The sequence below is a fragment of the Phyllostomus hastatus genome, unplaced genomic scaffold (assembly GCF_019186645.2).
Source record: "Phyllostomus hastatus isolate PE091 unplaced genomic scaffold, TTU_PhHast_1.1 phas_scaffold_28, whole genome shotgun sequence".
NCBI classification, from domain to species: Eukaryota; Metazoa; Chordata; class Mammalia; order Chiroptera; family Phyllostomidae; genus Phyllostomus; species Phyllostomus hastatus.
In genome coordinates this window covers 12894196-12901969 of record NW_025334022.1, presented here as the reverse complement: position 1 = coordinate 12901969, position 7774 = coordinate 12894196, and positions in this window count along the sequence as shown.

Genomic DNA, 7774 nt, shown 5'->3' with positions numbered 1-7774 from the left:
TTAGAGAGAGGGGAAAGAAGGGAGAGAGGGAGCGAAACATCAATGTGTGGTTGCCTCTCATGTGCCCCCTACCGGGGACCTGGCCCACAACCCAGGCATGTGCCCTGACTGGGAATCGAACCAGTAACCCTTTGGTTCACAGGCCAGTGCTCAATCCACTGAGCCACATCAGCCAGGGCAATTTTATTTTCTTGACTAGTTATCCTGGCTAATAGAACCAACAGGACAATGGAAATGGGGTAAGAGGATATCCTTTAATTATTGCTGATCTCAGGGCTGGAGCTTTCAGCCTTTCCAAATTATGTATAACATTAGCTGTAGATATGTGATAGATGCTCTTTATGAAGTTTAGGAGGTTCTCTTTTGTTCTTCATTTGCTGAACTCTTATTATAAAAGGTTGTTCAATGTTGTCAAGTGTTTTTTTTGTGTTTGTGCATCCATTGAAATGATCACATGGTTTAGGTTTTGTTCTTTATTGTAATGACACTGTGAATTACACTGATGTTGTATGTTCACTCAACTTTACATTCCTAGGACAAATACCACTTGGTCATGGTATGCAATACTTTTTGTATGTGGATGGATTTGATTTGCTAGTATTTTGTTGAGAATTTACCACATTTATATTCATAAGTGATATTGGTCTGTAGTTTCTTGTGATATCTTTGTCTTTTGTGATATTGGGGTAATACTGGCCTCATAGAATGACTTAAGAAGTGTTTCTTCCCTCTTCTATATTTTTGGACGTGTTCCATAGAATTCACCAGTGAAGCCCTCTGGTCTAGGGCTTTTCTGTTTGGGGAGGATTTTGATAATTGATCCAGTCTCTTTATTCTTTATTGGTTTGTTCAGAATTTTCTACTTCATGATTCAACTTGGTAGGTTGTATGTATCTAGGAATTGATCCATTCTAGGTTATACAATTTCTTGGCATATAATTTGCATAGTAGTCTCTATGTTCCTATATATTTCTATAGTATCAGCTATAATGTCTCTTCTTTCATATTTTATTTTATTTATTTGAGTTGTCTCTTTTTTCCCTTAGTGTAGCTACAGATTTATCAATTTTGTGTTTTCACAAACTAGCTCTTAGTTTTTATCTTTTCTATGATTTTTCTGTTGTTCATTTCATTTGGTTCTACTCTTACCTTTGTAATTTCCTTTCTTCTGTTAATCTTGGGCTTAGTTTGTTCTTCCTTTTCTAATTCCTTAGGGTATATAGTTAGGTTGTTTATTTCAGATCATTTTTGTCCTTAGTGTAAGCATTTATCACTTCCCTCTAAGAACATCTTTTGCTAAAGCCCATAGTTTTGGTATGTTGGGTTTCCATTTTCATTATTTCAAGATATCTTCTGATTTTCCTTTTTATTTATTCTTTGACCCATTGGTTGTTCAGAATATGTTGTTTAATTTTCACACATCTGTGCATTTTACAGTTTTCCTCCTGTAATTGGCTTCTAATTTTATAAAATTAACATTGGAATGGATACTTGGTATGATTTCAGTCTTCTTAAATTTGCTAAGAGTTGTTTTGTGACCTGTCATGTGATCTATTCTGGGTAATATTTCATTAGCATTTGAGAAGAATGTATATTCTGCTGTTGTTGGATGGAGTGTTTTGTGTATGCCTTTTAGGTCTATTTGATCTTTAGTAAAGTTTAAATGCAAAGTTTCCCCTTCATGTATGGTGCTTGTGATAGAACCAAAGCTAAATGGGGCTGCAGTCGAGTCTTCAGGAGTACAGAGCTGTTTCTTGGTTCATAGCTGGGGCTATGGTAGGCAAATCAGTACACTGGGTGTGGGCCCATCTTCTTAAAACAGCTCTCTGCATTCTTACACTGAAAAAGTCTTTACAGTCTCTCACTTAAAACCTTCAGCTCTCACAAAGGCACTTTGGTCTATAGATGGATTCCAAATTGTTGTTGAGAGGGGAATATGAGCAAAGGATGTCTTATATGGCCATCTTGCTTATGTCATTCTTCTCATTGGTCTATCTGACTATCATCACACAACTTCCACACTGTCTTAATCATTGTAGCATAATAATACAAGTCTTGATATCTGAGAGTGTAAGCCCTCAAGCTTTGTTTTTGTTTAAGATTGCTTTAGTTCTTCTAAGACCTTTGAATTTTTATATAAATTTTGGAATCTTGTTGATTTCCACAACAAAACTTGTTGGCATTTCTATTGAGATTGTATTGATTCTATATATCAATTTGGGTAAATTAACATATTAAAATTATGATCTCTCTAATTCATGAATATAGTATACCAATCTACTTATTTAGCTTTAAAATTATTTATTTATTTATTTGTTTTTAGATGGGAAGGGAGAGGGAGAAAGAGGAGAGATAATATACATTAATATGTGATTGCCTCTCACAAGCTCCCCATGGGGACCCAGCCTGCAACCCAGGCATGTGCCCCAACTGGGAATTAGCCCAGATAGCCTTTGCTTTGCAGGCTGGTATTTAATCCACTGAGCCACACCAGCCAGGGCTACTTATTTAGTTTTTTAAAATGTTAGTAATATTTGTGATTTTTCTGTCTTCAATTTTTAAATAACATTCTTTTACTTTTCTGTCCTTTTATTTTCTATAACCTCAAAAAAACCCCACCAAACTTTATTTACTTTGTTTTACTGTTAGAAATGAAATTTTTTAAAAATATTATATTCTTTATCTCCATGCCCCCCACACACATAAGTACAATGGGTATCATAGTATGGCTAATAGTAAACTGAAAGAGGTATAATTGAAATCTTTGTACTCATATTATTATAAATGACTGAAATTCTTACCAAAATCTTAGAATTTGAAGGCTCCGAGACAGCTTTTTCATCTTACTGTTTACTATTGACATCAGGTTCCTTTAGTATGCTTAGTATGCTTAGATTAGGGAATAATCTAAGCATACTTAGTATGCTTTCTTTAGTATGCTTAGATTAGGGAATAAATTTTAACGAAACCACTTTTTTATCAGTTATATCTACAACTACCTCTTAAACAATCCCTTTAGTGTTTTGGCCAGCCTATAAAAGGGAAATCTCTGGTAGTGTATTTAAGGAGGTGATAGACCAGAAGAGGGTTATCCTTAGTAAAATATTGACCTGATGGTTTAAAGTCTAATGGTATACCCTTTTATGCTTATTTGTTATTCACAAAATTAACTTCCTCAGGTTAATTCTTCTTATGTCTTTAATTCTGTTCAAGAATCTAACCAGGAAATTTTTAGGAGCCACATTTCTAAAAAATTATTCAGACAAATCCAGGTTTGGGACTTCAGGTTGATTTCTTCAAGAGTTCTTTGAAACCTTGGGCTTTTTTTTAATCTTAGTTTAATGCACCTTGGGGTTTCTGAAGTGCTTTATTTACCTTATCTTGTTTGAACTTCATAAGTCTATAACACAGATAGCATTTACATACATATGCACACACAGAGACCACAAGGGATTTCTGCTGTATTTTTTCTCTAACTTTATATATTTGAGGTCACTTTTTTGTTAGAATTTCCAACATTACCTATTACAGGAATTATTTTTAAGAATAGTGGAGAGGAGATCCAACAGGGCAATGGAGTAAGTGGAACCTACACTAACTTCCTTCTAGGACCAAACTGGAATTACAACTAAATTAGAGAAAAATCATCCTGACCAACCAACTGAACACTAGCCACAGAGAAGCTTTATAACCAAGAACTTAGGGAAGAAAAAGGACCACCACAATGAGACTGGTAGGAAGTATGGAGGCGCTAGAGGGTTGGCTGGGCTCCCATGGGCAGCTGCTGAAGTTCCAGAGGGATGTTTCAGCAGCTGGGGTGGGGATTTCCCCTAAGAAGTGTGGGGTCTAAACTCCAAGCTGGGCTCCCCAGACTAGAGCACCAGAACTGGAAAAGGAACCGATAACAGCTGTGAAAAGCAGCCGAGTTTCCCTCTGCCAGAGAGAGATGACTGGAGATGCAGAGAGCCCCTTAAAGGGGCCAAAGCACAAAATTTTGTTTGCAGTTACTTACCCTGGGCTCCAGCAGAGGGATGGCGGAGCAGACGGGACATGAGGGAGAAGTGTCTGGGGTTGGTGGCTCTGAGAGAGTTGAAATGCAGCTGCCAGGATCCCTGTGCTGAATCATTCCCTATACGGAAGAGGCCGTCTTTCTCAGGCAGAGCACTTCCCTCCAAGTAGCATTAGCTTGAGGGGGAAGCAATAGCCCCACCTGCAGGAATTCCTCTTGCCCCAACCTGTGGAGCTTAAGCTGGGCTGCTGAAGAGTAGTGCTAGAGGCTATTTCCATGAAAAAGCCTAACAGAAAGCCTGCAGGCTAAGGTGGGTCTCTGGAAGCTTTGAGACATTAGCTGAACCTCCCCTGGACATGGTAGTAGTAAAAAGCCAGCCTTAATGTGCAGCTTTGTTCTTTCTGCATGCACTCAGGCCTAGCAGAGGAACCACGAGCTGTGGATCATTGATAGCTCCAAACAGGTTGCTCAGGGCCAGTCATAGGCAGCATCTAACTTAGGCATGCACTAGAGTCTGTGCAGATCTACCTAATACATAGAAACAAACACAAAGAGGCAGCCAAAATAGGAAGACAAAGAAATAGCCCTCAAGTGAAAGAACAAGAAAATTCTCCAGAAGAACTAAGTGAAATGGAGGTAAGCAACTTATCAGATATAGAGTTTAATGATTATAAGGATATTCAACAGCATGAAAAAAGACATAGAAACAATTAAAAAAGGACTAGTCAGTAATACAGAATGCAATATTTGAAATAAATAATACACTGAAAGGGATAAACAGTAGGTTAGATGAAGCAGAGGATTGCATCAGTGATTTGGAAGACAAAGTAGGAAAGAAAACACCCAAGAAGAGCAGCAAAAAGAGAAAATAATTGTTTTTAATGAGGAGAACTTAAGAAACCTTTGGGACAACATAAAGTATAACAGAAGAAGAGAGTGAGCAAGGGATCAAGATCCTATACGAAGAAATAATGACCAAAAACTTCCCTACACTGGTGAAGGAAAAAGGCACAAGTCCAGGAAGCACAGAAAGTGCCCAATAAGATGGAACCAAAGAGGCCCGCAACAAGACACATCATAATTAAAATGGCAAAGCTTAAAGACAAGGAGAGAATCTTAAAAGCTGAAAAAGAAAAGCAGTTACCTACAAGGGGGCTCCCATTAGATTGTCATCTGATTTCTCAACAGCAACATTTCAGGCCGAAAAGGGATTGGCATGAGATATTCAAGGTGATGAGAAACAAGGACCCATAACCAAGGCTACTTTACCCAGCAAGGCTATCATTTAAAATCAAAGGAGAAATTAGGAGCTTCCCAGACAAGACAAAGCTAAAGGAGCTTATAAATTCCAAACCAGTATTGCAACAAATGTTAAAGGGCTTGCTTTAAGAAGAAGAAGAAGGAAAAAAACAACAACAGAATAGTTAAATAAAATGGCACTACATACATATCTATCAATAATCACTTTAAATGTAAATAGCCTAAATGCCCCATTGAAAATATTAGGGTAGATAATGGATGAGACCCATATATATGCTGTCCCTAGGACACCCACCTCAGAACAAAAGATACACACAGACTAAAAGTAAAGGGATGGAAAAAGATATTTCATGGAAATGGAAAGGGAAAAAAACTGGGGTAGCAAATACTTACATCCAACAAAAAAAAATTTAATACCAAGTTGATTATACTGAGACAAAGAAGGGCACTACATAATTGTTGGGAACCGCCCTGACTGGTATCAGAGGCTGAAACCCCCACCTAGCTAAGGCTAAGGGAACGCCCTTGGAACCGTAAGCCAGCAAGGAGATAAAAGCTTATCTTCCTGGCAGGAATGCTGCTTCTGCTGCTTTATTCATGACTGAACCCCAAAAAGCTTGGTCGGTTAGCCAAAGATGGGTAAGATTCCCCACGGGGGAACGACCTAAGCCAGGCACGATCACTTTGGGAGGCCCCCCCCAAAAGAAGGACTTGGGGGGACTGCAGCAAAAGGGGGTGATGGACCCTCGCTCCTCGGCTTTGACATAGCCTGAGTTCTCATCGTCTGGGAGAAAATCTCCTTATCTCTTGGTTACCTAGTTCCCTTGCTCCACCTAAGCCTAAAACAATGACAGGGTGGTACAGCTCGGTACTGAGAAGTGCGGATTTCCCGGGGTGATCAGGCCTAAGAAAGAATATGTAAATTACTGTGAAACCTTCTTTGTTTAGAATGCTCTCAGTTGAATGAGAAGGGTCTTAGGAGGAAGTTAGTTTGTTCCTCAGTCTTACAGCTCTTTGACCCCCAACTCAATAGACCGGCAGAGTTCTTTGTTTTCTATAGTTTCTTACTTCCCCCTAATGAGTACTGTACTTTACCTGAATTATTATACAGCATGAGCCTAATAAAAGCAGGTACGGACGGTAAATCAGCGCGCTCCCCACTAGGGGGGGTGGCCATTTCGTCCCTACTTCCCCACAAAAACTAGTCTGTCTCTGTGCATGTGTGTTTTTTCTCGAGTATTGTCGAGCCATCCACAGCGTTCCGTGGTCACTGCTGGCCGGTGACCCACGCGCAACACATAATGATAAAGGGAGCAATCCAACAAGAGGTTATAACCCTACTAGATATTTATGCACCCAACACAGAAGCACCTAAATATGTAGAGCAAATCTTGATGAACATAAAAGGAGAAGCAACAGAAATATAGTCATGGTAGGTGATTTTAATACCCCATTGACTTCAATGGATAGACCTTCCAGACAGAAATCCAAAAAGCAGACAGTGGTCTTAAGCCAGCGGAGGTCACGGTCAAAAAAAATATACAGCATAGGTTGCATGTATCTGAGAGATTCATTCATTACCAGTATGTGCTGAAATGTGAAAAAAATTAAAACACTGCAAATTGCATTTATTACATTTATATAATAAAATACATGATTATTCTCAGTTATAATCTAAAAATTATTAAAGAAATAAAAAACGAATAAAAATTTTTCTTTTAAAATAACAAAAACATGGGTATTGCTTAAAAATACAACAAAAATTATCTTTAAGGTTAATTAATCCCAATCTTCAATAGCTGGCTTTGCAAAATGGTTGTAACAGTAAATGCAAACAATATTGCTATGCTCAAAGCAAAAATACTTTTCACAACACTTGCAAAAATATTTTGATAAGTAACTCATTTTTGATGCATATCACCTAACTCATCTTTTTCTTTTTCTGCTTGTTGAAAGAGCCGTATCAATGTCATCATTAGACATTCCTTCAGTTTGTATTTGAAATTGATAAAGTTTCAGATGTAAAAGTTTGTGCACACCTGTAGAGATTTGATTGCCTTTATTTTTGTTCTGACACTGCATTACAATATTTCTAATAAATATTCTTCATCTTATTTTCACATAGCTCTTCAGCATACAAATAGTCTGAATATTTATTCCTGGAATAGTCATAATTATATAGAATATAACTATAGGCCATCTTCTGGTTTTCCTGTCCACATTATGTGTACCTATCATTTGTCCCACAGTGTCATCTCCTGAGTTTGTTTAGTGGTAATATTCTATTATGTCAGGCTTTTGCAAATCTAAATTTACAGCATCACTGAAATGCATACTTGAAAGTAAAATTACATTTTTTCCTCTTTTCAGGTATATGAGATACAAGTGTACAATCTTCACTAAAAGCAAATAATTTGGATTTTTCAGGCCTGTTTTCAGATGACAAATTCAGGGGATAGTTGGGGTTTATTCTTACCAACAGTACCCACATATGAAAATTGCTTC